Raw genomic sequence first — 16962 nt, 5'->3', positions numbered from 1 at the left:
ACCAGATGAGGTGGGTGTTTGATGTGCTGGTTCTCTCTCTGATGGCCTAGAGTTGGCTGGGAACACTGCAGCCTCGATCTTTGCTGAATCAAGTAGAAAATCATGATGCTTAAGCAAAAGGTTTTTTTGGGGCCATTTTGCAACTGGCCTGTTTTAAAGGAAACAGTGCTGTATCAGAATATATCAGAATAAATCTAACAGAAACCTTCAACTCCATCTTTTTTTTTCTTTTCTTCTTTTTTCTTTTTTCTTCATCTACTCCAGTGGATTTATATTTTCGGGTTTTGTATGCATTATTTTCCTTTTTGCTGTTCACTACGTGTTAGCCACACTATCAAACAAAAATTCACCCCTACTCCAGATGTACTAAAAGTGGAACACATAAGATCCTGCTGTAAACTTTGTCTAAAAGTTGGCTTCAGCCGAAGGCTTGTTCCTCTGGAAGACTACCACAATACTGAACTACATTTAGTGTGGCAGGACAGTTCGTTCACATTGGTAAATTACTCCATGCTAACAGATCTTCAGAGAATTTGGCACAGGCTGGATTTATAAGGTACCACCTGTCAACTAACAGTCACTATTAGTCACCAAAATTGCATGAGCAGACAGACTCATTTAGAGTGTGTTTGACCAGGCTGGCCTAATAATTATGTTTGAAGCTGTGTCTACTTTGGTCCCATTCTTGTTGCTCAGCTTTACGCTGGGGAGGGTCCTGGCTCTTCCATGCTTTCCCTATCGAGTATGGTGCTCCTTGTTTCTGACTAGCTATGTACTTGTCTTTGTTTTCTTCTGTCTGTCTTTAGTCAAACTATTTCTTTGCCTTCCTGTCAACTTACAGTAGTTCTTAGAAGCCACCTGTATTATTTTCATAGATAGCTTGAAAAATGAGATGGGCTATCACGCCAGCATGTATGCTAGCCTCAGAGCTGTGTTTACAGAACTCATGGCAGTCAGTTCTCAGGCTCCTTACCAGTGCTTGCTTCTCACCCTAGAGCACTGCTGCAGGGAATGACAGGTTTATGGGTAGATTCCATTGCCTTTCTGAGGGCCAGAAGGCTCTGTGCTCACCTTGATCCAGAGAAATGTACATAAATTAATCTACTGACAATTTATCTACTTCAGAGATGTATCTGTGCTTTCTACAAGCCTCCAGAGTCTTCTTCAGGTGAGGTGAGGACTCTGTTTTCTCCCTCTTCTTGACACTTTGCTGTCCTCTAACCCCTACAGGCTTTAAACCAAAGGCCTAGAACTTCCTCAAAGATTATGATAATGCCATCTCTTTCTGGTGGGCAAGGTGTGCAATGCCATTTGAACCATACAATACGACATACATCCTTTCTGTTCCTTATCCAGCTATCCCCTACCAAGGAGGTAACAGATGATTTGAAGGAGAACCTAATTATTCCCTTTGTGCTTAAGCCAAAGGCGCAGGAGAAGAGGAAGCACTTGAGGACTTTCAACTTTACTTGGATGTTGGCCATATCATCTTGCTGAAGGTCAAACAGGGCAGTCGCTGAAGTGCTAGGAAGGGAAAGGAAGACTCTTTACTCATGTTTTTCTCTAAATGGTAGAGAAACACTTCCTTTACCTCTGAATTTCCTTGTCATGATAGGTTTATTTTACTGTATTGTGTGCCTCTGTGATTTAATTGTTATGTTATGTTATTAGGGCGAGTAAAATAAAGCTGCAGCTTTTCTTTTGCTGTATTAGTGCAGTTTAATTACATTTGGGAAAGGCGAAAAGGAGAGTGGGAGCTTGCCAACATTAGTGCTGTCTGTCATTCACAGCCCATTGATGACAAGGAGTTGAAAGCTTGGCAGTTACTCTGGTAATCAGCAACCTGGCTGATGAGGAATGGAAAAAGATTATGTGAAATTTCCTGGAAGGGTGGGGGAAAGAGTTCGCCAAAGAAATAAAATGCATAACAAGAACAAAGGGCAAAACTCCCAAACCCCAACACGAAATCCTTTTTATAATGTTTACATGAAAGACACTACACCAAGCAGTTACAATAAATGAAATTTTTCCACTAGCAAACTGTGTTTAATGTCTATAAAAGGGATCTGTGTTCCTAAAATAGGAGCACAAATATGTCCACTTGGTGGTTGAAATGTACTTTTTCCCCTGAGCTGAAGGATAGATATCACTGATTGAAAAAAAAAAAAAAGAACGCTTTTCATCATTATAGATGGCATCTCAGATATATTTTTAAATTTATACCACTGAAAAGAAGTTTATCTTTAGAGCTGTTCTGAATATATACAAACACTCCGTTTTCTTCTTTATTCACTCTACTTAATTTTCTCTTTTTAATACAAGAGTATGCAGACATTTCATCTTACTATTAGTAAAATAAGTAACTGCTATTCAGGCTTTAGAGGTATTTGTAGTACTCCTGCCTCCAACACAGTAAACTTTAAGAAAAAACCCAGTTAAATGAAAATGGGAAACTACATCAGTGTTTAAGGAGAAATTCTACAGTGGTTATGTGGTTTGCTGTGACCTGTAGAAAGGATGATTTGTGACATTTCTCATTTGTCTTAATTAAAAGCTGAATATAATTCTGAAGCCATTTTTGGCATCTTTGGGATGAAACAATGCTGGCTTGTGTGAGATTTTGTCCTGTTATTTTTCTGTAGCTGTTGGATACACCTACTCAGTTTCACAATTCATATAACTGGCTTTTCATTTTGGTTGTGATGGGGAAATTAAAAGGCCCTACAGAACCTAACTAGACCATAGTTTTAAGAATAAGAAAAACCCATACAGTTGGACAATGTGCAATTGCTTGCTCAGTATCTAATAAAATTATGAGATTTTTGTCTCCTCTGTTTTGTCAAATACACATAATACAAGAATGAAAAAAACACCTTTTAATCATGATATTGAGCAACTCAGGCAATTCAGAGTTTGCCGGCAGGTAATGTTCACTATGCAGGACTGTGAATAGGGAATTTCTCTTTCACACTGTTGAACAGATATATCACTATGTGGCTTCAGGCTTTTTCCCCACAGGCAGAGTACCACAGTTCCATATTTGATGAGGATTTGGAGGGAACGATTTACCACAGTTGAAAGATCACTGAGGTTTACTGGAAAATTACACAAGACTCATTTGATTTATAGGTTTAGTGTTAAGAACTAGCTATGTATTTATTAGATTAAAAACATAATGCATGTTAGAGACCTCTTCCCCACTAAAGAAATTATGATGGGACATTAATCATCCATCAGACATAGTTTTAAATTTTTGTGGAAAAGGTGTAAAATGTAGGGTAAAAATCCTGTCACACATTTTTTTGTGTCAGCAGTAAAGTTCCACTGCACAACCAATGGGTCTCTTCATTCCAGGCAAAATGAAGAGGTAAGACTACTTCACAGACAAGTCTTCCTACATACATCATTCTCTCTGTGTGGTAATTCTGCCTGATATTTTTCTATATTTGTCCAAGTTTTACAGACACACAGCTATGCAGCAGAGCTCATGTACACTAACTCTGACTTGCACGCTTTATATTCAGGCATGACCTGGCTAAGACAACTCTGACTGTATGGATCAGCTGTTACTTGCACATGTGCATTAAATCTGATCCTCCAGGAAAGCATCATAGCAGCAAAACTCAGACAAGTTTAGGAAGTGTTGACTTTAGTGCATACACGTAGACTAGTTGTCCATTGCCATGTAAGTAGAGCACATAGAGCACTTTCTGTCATCACTTTCTGTCATCAAAACTAATCATCAAAATAAGACATATGGGCTTCTATCCACCTTGAAGTTCTGCAAAGGGATCTGACAGGTTGGACCGCTGGGCTGAAGGCCAATGGCATGAGGTTCAACAAGGCCAAATGCCGGGTCCTGCACTTGGGGCACAACAACCTTATGCAGTGCTACAAACTGGGGGTAAGAGTGGCTGGGAGAGCTGTACAGAGGAGAAGGACCCTGGGGTAATGGTTGACAGCTGACATGAACATGAGCCAAGCAGTGTGCCCAGGTGGCCAAGAAGGCCAGTGGCATCTTGGCTTGTATCAAAAACGGTGTGACCAGCAGGTCCAGGGAGGTTATTCTCCCTCTGTACTCGGCACTGGTGAGACCGCACCTTGAGTACTGTGTTCAGTCTGGGCCCCTCATCACAGGAAGGATGTTGAGGCTCTGGAGCATGTCCAGAGAAGAGCAATGAAGCTGGTGAGGGGGCTGGAGAACAAGTCTTATAGAGGAGCGGCTGAGAGAGCTGGGGGTTGTTTAGCCTGGAGGAGTGGAGGCTGAGGGGAGACCTTATTGCTCTCTACAACTACCTGAAAGGAGGTTATGGAGAGGAGGAGCTGGCCTCTTCTCCCAAGTGACTGAGGACAGGACAAGGGGGGAATGGCCTGAAGCTCCGCCAGGGGAGGTTCAGGCTGGGTATCTAGAAAAAAATTCTTCACAGAAAGAGTCATTGGCACTTGAACAGGCTGCCCAGAGAGGTGGTGCGAGTCACCTTCCCTGGAGGTGTTTAAGGAACGGGTTGATGAAGTGCTTAGGGACAATGGTTATAAGGGAGTGTTAGGAATGGTTAGAATCAATGATCCAGTGGGTCCTTTCCAACCTTGTGATTCTACGATAAGTAACAATCTCTTTGTACAACCAAGGCTAACTATTTAGATGTTCTTTGACTCATTATCCCATATTTGATCAAAATCCCATTACAAGTACTGTCCATAACTGACCAACATTATTTCATAGTATTTCCCCCCAAAATGAATTATTATTAAAAAAAATTGTTGATATTTTATGTGCATCTCTTCAGTTTATACTTGATCCTAAAGCTAACTTCAATTTTAGCTTGCTGTTGTATACCAAAGTCAGTTAAGGTAATACATCAAAAAGCAGTTTGCTGGCAGAAGTTGAAGATGATGCCACTGAACTGACTGAAATCACTGGCTAAGCAGATGGAACAGGATGTAACTGATGCAGGAAAGCAAGTTTTGAGAGCTGCAGTTTCTTCTGTAGACAGGGTGAAATATCTTCTTTGTTCAATACATTCAAGTAGTTCAGTAAAACTATTTAACTCAAAGTTGAAAAATCAGTGTAAGAGTAGAAAAGTGAGATTGCCCATTTTCCTCTGTCAATCTACAGCTAAATCTAAGCATAAGAGGGTAAGATCTACTCTCTTCAAGACTGTGAAGACGGTGGCCACTAGAAGCTTCCATTTAACTTCCCATTTCTTCAGTTTCATTGCCTGCAGTTGTTTCATTAAATATTTTAAAATGCCAAACATGCTTTTGAAATGCATCAAACTCATTAGTCTTAGTGAACAATTTAAAATGATGTAATGTAAATTTTTAATTGAGTTTTCATACAAACAGAACTCGACACAAATCATCATAAATAAAAATATAAGGTATCAGTCCACTATTTTGTAAAAATAAAAGGTGAGCAAATAATATTTTGAATAAAAGATATTAGAGCTAAAATAGATTGATGTGTATAGGTGCAATGTCACCTCTTAGTAGAAGAACCAAAATAGCCAGATTGTGGTAATGCTGATCAGTTGCAAATTTATGTTTATTTGCTCACTGAAAAAAAAGGGAAGTCATTTCTCTCAAGAAAGACAAACTAAATTTTTTAAAAAATATCTAAATTACAATTTGATAAAGATCAAATTTTTTCATGCTTGTTCTTCTAAACAATAGTTAAAATGAAGGATTTACATCCAACCACCTCTTACCCTATCTGGAACACTTAATCAAAGATTTTTAATATTAAAGACAAAAATAAATAAGCACAATGCTTAGCACATTGCTGCTTTTTTTTTTTTTTCCTTTTTCTTGGTAGAATTTATTACTCATATTTTCCCATGGGGAAACTACACAGCGTCAAGATTCTCAAAAAAAGGTGCCTGTAATTACATTTCTAAGCTTGTATTCATGCATCTGAATAAGTGAATTGATTGTGAATACGTTCTGCAGCTCCTATTAGGTTCTAACCATTAGGCTGATCAAAAATTTCTCAAGCACATTTATATTGTTGTAAAAACGCTGACATGTCAAATGAAACTTTCAAGATAAATACATGTTTTGCCAGTAACAGGAACTGTGCGGGAGGTTCTCAGGCCCAATTTTCAGTTTCTGATACACAGCCCAGCCTCATCCTCTTTCTGCACGCAGAACAGATAACAGCTCAGTGGGGAGCTAAGTGATTAAGCCCTGGGTGGAGGCCTGTGTTCAAGTCTGGCCTCTGCTCGGTAACACACCAGCCTATGGGGCTAGGCCTGAGATGTGTTCCTTTATTTCCCCCTTGAAAATTCCTCAATATCTAATTCCAATATAGACCAAATGTCCAAATTTCAATTTCTTTCGATAGAACAGATATTTTTCAGCTCAGGATTTTTAAAAAGAAACTGATCAGTGATAAAGCCACCATGTGCACTAAAAGCAGATGTAACTCCGCTAATTGTTGCTTGATATCGAACATGCTTTCTTGCCCAGTAGACAATATGGGAACAAGCACGCAGGAATTAAATTGGTAATTAAATCTTAGAAGGATTTTAAAATATTTCAGTTAGGATTGCTTGGTGATTGTGCATTAAAGCCCTTTTTATGTAATTTGCCTCTCCTAGGTCTGTGCATTTCAGTCTCCTGCTCGCTCTCATAATATCATAGGAGCGCAATATTATATATTTATGATTCTATCATGGCCTGATTTTGAGGCAAGGGGAAGCCTGTGCATGCTCAGTGCCTCTGAGAAATGCACCAGGCGCTGGCATGGAAGGGGCCTTCCCTCATGGCACCCCCGCTGCCCTGACAGCTACCAGTACCCCACACTGGACTAGACCTTCACAGCTGCCCCCCACACCCTCAGACCACTGATTCCTGCACTGCTGGGAGCCACGGCAGTGGCTCCCTTGTCCACAGGGTGCTGGCCAGGACACACAGACCCAGAGACACACATACAGACAGCAGAGAGAGAGAGACACCCACACCACGTATGCACGCACACCAGAGATAGACGCAGCCACACACACACATGCACAGACACACACAGACATGCAGAAACACACACGCACACACACATGCATACACACAGATACACAGAGACACACATATACACACACAGAGACAGCTACACATACACAGAGACACAGAGACAGAGATGTACACATACACAGAAACACAGACACACACATAGACATACACAGACAGACACAGAGAGACAGAGATACACGGAAACACACAGACAGACAGATAGAGACGCGCTGCGCGCATCCCCATCCCCCCCATCCCCAAGCCGAGAGAATGGCAGAAGACGCATGGGGCGGTTTAGGTTGGCTGTCAGAAGGTTCCTCACGCGATGGTGTGTCGGGGCACTCGCGCAGGGTCCCCGGGGAGCAGTGAATAGATAATCCAGCCTGGCAATGCCCAGGAAGCCCCTGGAGAGCGGCACGGGGGCACGGTGTGCGGATCTCGGGGTGTCCTGCGCAGGGATAGCAGCTGGACTCGGCCATCCTTATGGGTCCCTCCCTGCTCAGGCCCCTCTATGACCGCGTGGCCCTGTCCCCCCTTCCCCCTGCCCTGCTCACACGCGGGCCCCCGGGCTGCCTCGCTGTGCCCGAGGCGGGCAGCGCCGCGCCCCTCCCCGCCCCCCCCCTCCTCACCTAGCGGGGGTCACCACCCGCTGCCGCCAGGGGGCGCGGGGCAGCGCGTGGGAAACGAGGGCTGGGGGGGAAGGTGTATAAGCCAGCGCGGGGGAAGCGCTGCCTCTAAGGGGGAGTGAGAGGGTGTTTGGAGCAGCGTGAGCCGCTGCCCCGGGGGGGGTCAAGGGGGAGTCACGGAGCGGCGCGAGCTGCGGTACTCGGGCGGGGGGGGGGAGGGGCGCGGGTCACGGAGCGGCGCGAGCTGCTGTCCCCGGGGGGGTTTCACGGAGCCGCCGTCCCCCGGACGAAATGGGGGGCGCGCGGCAGCCCGGCGGGGGTGCGGAGCCGCTGTCTCCGGCCCGGCCGCTCCGGCCGCGGCCCAGGCGCAGCCCCGGCCGCGCTCCCGGCTCCGGCGGGGGCTGCCCGTACGGGCGGAGGAGGGGAGGACCGGCGGTGGGGGGATTCCCGGCCCCACCAAAGGAGAGGTGGGGGCGGCGGAGGCGGGGGGGGAGGGGAGGCTGGCTCCGGGAGAAGGAGACGATCGCTCGCTCGCACGAAATCCTGCGTCTTCAAAGCCGCCCGGCTGCCAGGGTGAGTGCGCGGGGAGCGGGCCCGGGGCGGGACCGGCTGCCCTCCCGGGCTGGGCTGGGGGCGGCGGGGACACGGACAGGCACACAGATAGACGGACAGGGTTCTGCCGGCCGTGCTGCGCGAGGGTCCGAACCCCCGGGCGCGCTTAGCTTCGCTTCTCCCAACCGAGCTTCCCCGTAGCTGCTCTTAAAACCCGAGAAATCTATGGATACGCGCGCCTCTGCGGGGATGAGAGTTGGACTCGGGGATCATTGGCGGTATGTTGCCCGGGGCGCGTTCGAGGCTCAGCGTGGCGGGGCGCTGGGCCACCTCATTTAAACTGTAGATCACCTAAAAAGGTTGGACCACATGATACCAGAGGTCCTTCTAACCCGGCATTCTGCGATCCTATGATTTGTCCCTGTGTGATCTTTAAGGTTCCTTCCGACCCAAACCATCCTGTGGTTCTTAATCCTTGTGTGTCCCTTCCAGCTCGGGTCATTCCGTGCCCTGGAGCTGGAGAGCGAGGCGGTGGCAGGGGCGGAAGCGGGGGAAGGACTTCTCCAAGGCGCCTGGCTCTGCCTGCGGCAGGGTTGTCGGGGCTCCCGGGCAGAGCAGCCCCACGGGTGCCCCGCCGGGAAGTTACTTTGTTCGCGGAGTTCCCGCGGAGCCTGGGCTGCGGCGACCTCCGGGCTCCCGCTCGCCCCTCTCCCGTCCCACCCTGCTGCTCAGGTGTCGACAGCCGCCGCGGAAGTGAAGCCCCCGAGGAGAACCCCAGCGCTCCCTCCTCGGGAAGGGGTGATGGAAGTGGAAGAACTTTCCTTTGTCGTCGAAGAGGATTTAGTGACCTCCAAAGTTTTGTTCCGGAAGGAAAGCGTTCCATAAGTTTTTCAGGGTTCGTGCTAATTTCCATGTAATTTATTGCACGTTATTTGGTATTCAGCACGCTCAAAGCAGTGGAGCAGAAGAAAAGAATGAGGGACGATTGGGTAGGGATTGCGTTGCTTTAATACGTTGCTTTCTTAATACCTGCATTTTGCACTTTCAGGTGGGGTAGCGTGGAATACATTTGTAAACATATATACGTGTCTGTGTGTAACACAGGATAAAAATAGGAAACATGAAAACTAGACAAGACTCTAAACATTTCATTCTCTTTGGTGGATGATCAATAGTTGAAGATTTTGGCTTACACAGTCTATACCTAGGACGATATCATAATTAAGAGATCTGATAATGTACAGTATTGATAGCAGTTTCAGCTTCAGTTAAGGCTCAATGAATTTCATCGGTAGTTTAGTGTGAAGGAGCTTTGGATATTCTGAATAAATTGATCACTAGCGAAGATTATTAAACTTTGTGATTGTCTCCTGATGAAGTGAACTCTCAGTTTTTCAAAAGAGTGTCAGTAGATATTTAAAATACCAGACAACATTTTAAATGTGCATGTCTGAAATTTGACTGCCGAAAAGAGTGTTATCTTTTGCGACGGCCAGCTAAGGAGTCATTATATGATGGTAATCTGTGTGGCACCCGTCTGTAGTAAACGGTTTCTGTGATGCCAGGCGCTGTAAATTTTCTGATTGTGTACTGGGATTGATTTCTTTTTAACGTATGTATTTTTTGGAAATTATTAAATGTAATGGCTATCCCATTGATTGATACTCATTATTACCATGAAATTTTAATGTGGTGTCTTTAAACAGTTTTAGCTTGGTTGTTTAGTTTGTTTCATTGTGTCAAGGTATGCGAGACAGAAAAATCTTAAAATTTCTTGCTTGTACATTATTTAGTATGTCTTTCTGTCCGTGCTCTCTTTGGTCTAATTTAAAGCAGAGTAACTGCTGAGAAGCCCTGTGCATGTTCATGTGAGAAAAATGCCCGTTTTAAAGATTAACAGATCTTCTTGGTAGACAAGAGTAAACCTCTCATGCCCTGTATGAAAACCTACTAGGCTGGTTTAGATACTTGTTTTGGTATTAGTTTGTGATACCAAACAAGAAACATGAGAGAATGCAAAGATAAAGCTGGTGCTCTGTTAAACAGGTCATGGTTTTTATTTAATGCTATGTGCTCATTACAGGGTCTGTCATCAGGAATGTATAGCAGAAGGGAGTTCTGATTCTGATGTTGATGTTTCTGCTTCTTGAGTTAATGGTTCATAGAATATAGTGTTGTGTGATCATATTTATTTAGTTGAGTTTATTATACAGAATTAGAAAACAATGTCTGGACAGTGTCCTTTTAGGAGCCAAATGTGATCAGATCTGTTACCTTCAGATGCAGTCCTCCTCACCTGAAGATTTATGCAGGAGTGGGCTCTTCTGTATAGTAGAACATGTAGAGGTATGTAAAAAGGTTGCTGTTTTTTAAGTCAGCTAGAGTTCTGCCACTGAATTACAAGGAAGGAGACTAAAATCCCCTGAAACTGGATAACTGCATAGTCAATTATCCAGTCAGTTTCTTTTTTCAGACATATGAAAATAACATCAAATAGTAAATAAAAAGGGAGAATTTTTATATTTTTGTCCATGGGAAGAGTTTCATCTCAAATGATACATAGTAAAAATAAATCAATGTGGTCCATTTGATTCTTGCTGAACTTGCTTTGAAGAATTTAAAGAGGATGTGTAAGGTAATCTGAAGGAAGAGCAAAGCTTTTCACATGTTCCTGTTACAATGTACAATTTGAGCTCTCCAGTAAGACTAAGCCTAGTGATAGGAATTTTAATTTGGATGTTCTGGATAGTACACTAGCTTGGATTCTGTGCTCATTGCCCATAGGTGAATGGGGTCTGCATGAGAGTGTCTGGGAGCAAGATGGTCTCTAATTGTTATTGCCTAACTTAAATAACATACTGCTGTTGCAATTCTGGATATTCTAGGTTATGTTTCAAAATATAAGCAAGAGAGTCCTCTAAGGTCACTGGTCATCCTTTGACTTCCTCTTGGAAAGTCATCTTTTCAGGATGATGTTATTACAAATAAAATAACATGTGAATGCAGTGCTTGGGCAAAGTTATGGAATGGGAATCCAGTAGAAGATCGGTTGCAAAAAGCAGCAGAAGCTGTTACGGTAATGGCTATTCACTTCTATAGTGACCACCTCTGGAGCGGTTCATTCTCTGTGACTGCTCACTGCTTGACCTCATTGTTGAAACTGTCAACAAGGATGATGCTTTTGCTGTGATTTGATACCACTGTGGATGTTGTGTTAGAATTTAACAAACAAACTGTCACGGCATGTCTGTAGTAACTTGCAGTCCTAACTGATTCGGGATTCGTTACACAAATCTAGATACAAAATGGATACAAAATGCTTAGCGTTTTCCATTCAGACGCTATTTAAAATGCCATTATTACTATGGGAGTAAGATTGGGTTCGTAATGTCATTTAACCTTACAGAGAGTATGGAGAGCCTTACTAATATTAGTGTAGTAAGGACACATCTTTTTTCGCAGATTTGGAGGTGTAATACATTTATATAACACTATTCAATTGCAAGTGTTTGCCATTACTTGTTATATATTTCTCGTTTATACAGTTCTGCTAAACCTGAGATTACTGTATTTAGTATATATTGCTTTTTTGAAAGGCTACTTTTTTTATGTGGTACACCCTCTTGCCCTTTTAAGTTTGATTCTTCTGACATATAGCCAGTCCAGTTTCCCTTATGGCAAGTGAGGGTCTTACCGTTCAACCAAAGACTGAAGCCAGCGGAGCAGCTACAGAAGCAGCATATGAAGGAGACTGATGGTTACTGGTATTTTTGACTGTTTTTTCTCTGCCTTTTCCTAATTGGCTGTTTTGCCCAAGCTCTCTCTTGCCAGATCTTTCAGTCGCATCACTTTGCTTAATGTGCAGTATAGCTCAAACATCTTGCATGACACACTGTTTCTTATCACATTTTTATTCCTCTCACTGACTCTAATCATATCCCATCTTCTCTCTCTGCTTTTGTCTTTTGTGATGCTAATCTTGATTATTTTTTCCTTCTCCGTGAAAGCAAATGAAAGGAACATAGTGCTCTGCCATTGCACTGATCTGTTCTCTGCATTGCTGTAGTTTTTCTCCCATATCCTTTGAGTTTTGGATGCTGTAAGCTGTTTGGGGCAGAGACTCTGTTACCACATGGTTGTACAGTGTTTAGCATAGTTTGTTGTTGGATTTCACCTGATGTGTAAACATAGTAATACAGAGGCTTATCTTCACTGTATTGCAGTTGGTTTTGCCCTTGAACACTTTGTTCGTAGTATTACTAGTTTTTGGTAAAAGTTGGAGATACCTTGCCTAATGAAGTAGGGAAGAGATGTATTAAATTTTGGCTACTGTCAATAACAATTTAGTACCTTGAACAAGAAACCAAAAAAAATGCTGGCTTCAAACACATTTCAGTGGAAACTGCTGATTTGACAACACCAACAAATGTTTTGGTTTTACCATGCTCATGGAATAAGTCAGAATGGAAAAGAAAACCCCAAAATGTATAGTGAGTTCATTTTACTACTTCGATATTTTCCTCCTAAATATTTTTTCATATTAATCTCTTTTCACTTTCCACCACTAAACTGTGTGGCTTTGTTTTGGCACCTTTTCTATGACATGAAAATTTGTAGTAAGTCCAAAAAAAAATTTTCAAAAGAGTTTTCCAAGCAGCCAGTTAATCAGCTGATGCACTGTGTGTACTGCTTGGAGTCACAGTTAAGAGGCAGCCGGCTCAGTTGCTGACCAGCTATTCCTGTCACTTGGCACAGACTAAGCAGTGTTTTTCAGTCTGATGGCTTCCACGTAAGGTAGCCTAGCTGCCATGGAGTACCATGAGTGCACTCTCAGAGTAGCTCTTCTGAATTTTGCTCCTTTGTGTAGCCTCTTCAGCATCAGGGAGAGCAGTGATCTGGGGTATCCCTATGTGAGGTAGGCACTCTAGGGCTGGATACTTTGCTAATCAGCACTATCCATTTTAGGTCTGAAGAATATCCAGGTTGTTTGATTTGAAATGCTCCCCCTGCCTTCAGACTGTGTGTCTGGGGCTTCCCATGTACTATCCATCCTCCCTTTCTTTGAAGGAAAGGGTTTAGTTGCCTTTGTTTCAGTTTTCTGGGGAGCATGTAGGGGGGCTCTTTGCGGACATAACTCAATGAATAGGAGTGAGTGGCCCAAACAACTGTTGAGTATTTTTTCCTTCTGTCAGTCCTGGGGAGGATTCCTGGAAATAAACAGAACAAACCTAGTTACTCCCTGCCTGAACATTATTCAAATGACTTGAAGGATCTCAGTAAGATGGATGCAGCTAAGTGAGTGAGAAGTGGAAACAACAAAATCAACAGGGCAGTTTGCTTAATTTTCAAAGTTTTATGTCTAAAAGAAAAAAAATGTAGCTGTTACAGAATTGCTTGATTAATTTTCTAATTTAACTCCAGACCTTAAAGGAATAAGATCTACTGATCTCAGAAATAGTATCACTATATTTACATATAAGCTGTGCTCTGTGTCCCACTTTATATTCATTGTATTGCTACTACTTTGACATTTCATTTGTCTTGTACCCCAGGAATAGATTGGACACTTTTCCATTCTAGTGTATTGACATGGAGATCAGCAACCTTTCAAGAGCTGTTAGTGTTAAGTTTCTTTCTGAAATTAGATGAGAATATTAGTAATAGAAATTTATCTGCAGCCAAGAGCTGCACAGAAAGGTAAGACTTTCTGAACTGTCTTACCAGTACTAACTTGCCTGTGTATGAAGCAGCAGCTCTCAGCTCCTGCTAAACTCGGAGCAGTGGAGGCACTGCCTGTGCTGCTCGCTGTTCGGGGATGCTGTGTGCCCAGTCACCTCTGCCTAGAGCCACCCCAGCACCTCTGCTGTACTTTGCTGATCCACAGACTAACGCTGCTGGTGACCAACACTGATTTTGAATGCTCACATGAAAACTGCTTGAATTGTCTACTAAAATAGTCCTCTGCTCAAGCATTGGGCTTTGACATATACTGATGTAATTTTGGCATCACAGTGGACACGCTAAGCTGGATATATTCTGCCCTCAGATTCGCATGAATGATCAAATTGGTCAAAGTCTGTGCATTTATACACAATTTCCATTGAAATTGGCTTGGATAAAGTATGTTTTGCAGGCAAGTGGGACTTGACCAAATGATTCAGGATAGAAAATGAGTGTGGGGCCAATTGTCACAGAAGTGTGAAGTAAAAGAACATTCTTAAGTTAAAAATGAAGCCAAACTGTTTTTTAAATATATACTGTTTCAGTACTTACATAGTCTTCTCAGTAAATAATATTTTAAGGTATTCAAGAGCTTAATCAGATGACATGCCCAAATTGCAGACTGAAATGTAGACTCAAATCCCCACAGCCCTAATTTATTCCTGTTGGAATGTCCATTTTTGATACTTTTCCCTCCTAACCTGTATTTTTAGATGTTTTCCTTTAGAATTAATATTATCATTTAGGGACTTGAAATTTGTCTTTTATGAATATATACTCATGCTTTTCAGAAGAGTACTAGGTTTTGAAATACTGCAAGAGATGAAGGCAAGTTTTTTTAGAGTGAGAATGAGTTTTGTGGCTTTTAGATATTTATTTAAAATTTCCTTACCTAGAGGTAATTACTTAAACAGATTAGTACCTCTGCAGGTATTTTGGGATAACTACAGGTAATGTTTAGCCAAAACGATGTATTTTTCAGGGAAAAGATTTGATTTTACTTAAGAAAAACGTATCCATTTAAATATTCAAATATGCCCCAAAATACATTCGGGCAAGATTGTATGTGGTATTAAAATAATGCATTTAGTTTTTACAAATGTTCAGTCTGTTTTTAATTCTTAGAATATTGCAGTATTTAAATCTAAAACTTGGATGTATTGTAAAGTTGAAGTTTAAGTTGAAAACAAAGCAGTATTAGGTTGTGTTTATTTTTTAAATTGAATAAATGAACAGTTATTTGTATGGATGAGAATTTGATTCAGAAAATGATACTGCTGATGAGCCCAAATAAAATAAAATCTTCATAAATAGAATATTCAGTTACTGTAGTTTTGGGAACCTAGGTAGAGAAATGAGGAAAAGTAATCAAAAATCATACAATCATCATTCAAAATAAGACTAGCTAAGAAGGTTTCTAAGTGATAACTGGTTAAATAAATACAGAATCAGATTTCATAGGCAAATGTATAGTTTTGGTGTTTTCTGAACTCATTCATCTCTTTTTCTGGATACCTGATCAGAACTTTGGCATGTAATAGGTACAATATATTTGTGGAGGAAACTCCACAGAAGTGGATTTTAGGGCATAGTTCCAAAAGACAAAGAATTTCTCTCATTTCCTATTTGCTGTAGCTATATAATCTTTTTATGGCAGTTGAAGATAACAGGTACGTCAGTGTTCTTTATAACTAATATAATGAGACAAACATGTATAATACTTGTGTTTGGGAGCAATGGAAAAAAAATAATTTGAAGAAAAAAATTAATTTCTGTGAAGAATTTTGTCATACCTTATTTGATAGGTCATTATAATGAGCAAAGGACAACAGTTATGTGTATTTTAGCATGGTAAAAAATATCTTGGGAGATTTAGTTTGTTGTTTTTCTAATGCAGGTTAAGGTAATTGTAATTACAGAGAAATAAGAGGTCTTACTTAAGTCACTGACTTTTTTTCACGTTACAAACCAGATTTTTCAGTGCCCTATTGATCTGCAGTTACCAAATATGTGTGAACAGGCACTGAACTATTCATTGATAGGTGAAATAGGAGATTCTGGACAGAAGAGGATATTTTTGCATTTCTTCTCGTAGAAGTCAGAAGGATTTTGAGGCATACAGGTAACTCAGCATGATGAGTGGGAATAGCTCTCACTTCCAGGGAAAAGGTGTGGTCATAGAACTGACTATTATTCAACTGATAACACTTAACTGGCATAGAAAACCGTCTCAGACATGTTTTAAAAAGACCATCCAAAGAGTTGCCTTAATAAATCATGAGGATGATATAACTTATTTCAGCAGTAGCCACTGAAGAAAGTGAAGACTGAAAAACGTGATGTCTGTGATCTCTTTCAATTAAAGATACTCCATTGGCAAAGGTTTTGAAAATGAGGGTCCTACCATAGTGCACTGTATGTGCTCCAGTTAGCAGATGAGGATTGTGAACCATGATAAATAGTCATGTAAGGTTTTATTCCAATTTTCGACCTTAAGACAACTTTACAGATTTGCACAGTAATATACATGCATGTTATGCCCCAAGGAGCAGATGGAGCAGTGTGTGTTGCCATCTCTTTATACTCACAGAATGAATTGGTGAGTCTATTTTATTTTATTTTATTTTATTTTATTTTATTTTATTTTATTTTATTTTAAGATTAATCTGCATTACACAGCTGACTCAAATTTGTATATTTATTTGCTGTTTAAAACTGGGTATTTTTTAGCCTGTATGGATGCAGAGTTGGAACTGCCCTCCCGCAGTGGTCTCTGCAGCGGGCCCGAGGCATGCAGACTGGCAGGGAAGTGTGCCAAGCCTGGCATGGGTGCCAGCCCCTCTGTGCTGGGGATGGAGGGCTGCAGGCTTCAAGACTGTCACCCTGGCATGTTTCACCACTGCTAAACTGGCATTTAGGAAAACTGATCCTCTCAAATGCCATACGGCTTCTGTAGCTGACGTAGCTGGTTTGGTTTCCCGGCAGGATTTTGAGGTCACCACATTCATCATTAAGAACTGTAGGAGGTTCATAAGGGTGATGAACACCTTAAATAGCA

The 16962-nt window shown here is 41.9% G+C and overlaps 1 protein-coding gene across 3 annotated transcripts in view; it reads left to right on the top strand.

Annotated features, from left to right (window-relative positions):
* The first annotated feature begins 8116 nt into the window (after positions 1 to 8116).
* MPPED1 (metallophosphoesterase domain containing 1) overlaps positions 8117 to 16962 on the top strand; it is a 65946-nt gene continuing 57100 nt past the window's right edge. Inside the window, exon 1 of one of the 3 annotated variants that reach the window (XM_054088686.1) lies at positions 8117 to 8204. The gene's annotated coding sequence lies outside the window, so the exon portion shown is untranslated. Of the gene's footprint in view, positions 8205 to 8264; positions 8462 to 8682; positions 9079 to 16962 lie in introns of those variants that run through there. The other 2 variants (XM_054088703.1, XM_054088694.1) reach the window with 2 other exon arrangements.

Source organism: Cuculus canorus, chromosome 1 (assembly GCF_017976375.1).
Source record: "Cuculus canorus isolate bCucCan1 chromosome 1, bCucCan1.pri, whole genome shotgun sequence".
NCBI classification, from domain to species: domain Eukaryota; kingdom Metazoa; phylum Chordata; class Aves; order Cuculiformes; family Cuculidae; genus Cuculus; species Cuculus canorus.
The sequence above is the reverse complement of the archived record's forward strand: the minus strand, read 5'-3'. Positions and strand labels throughout refer to the sequence as shown.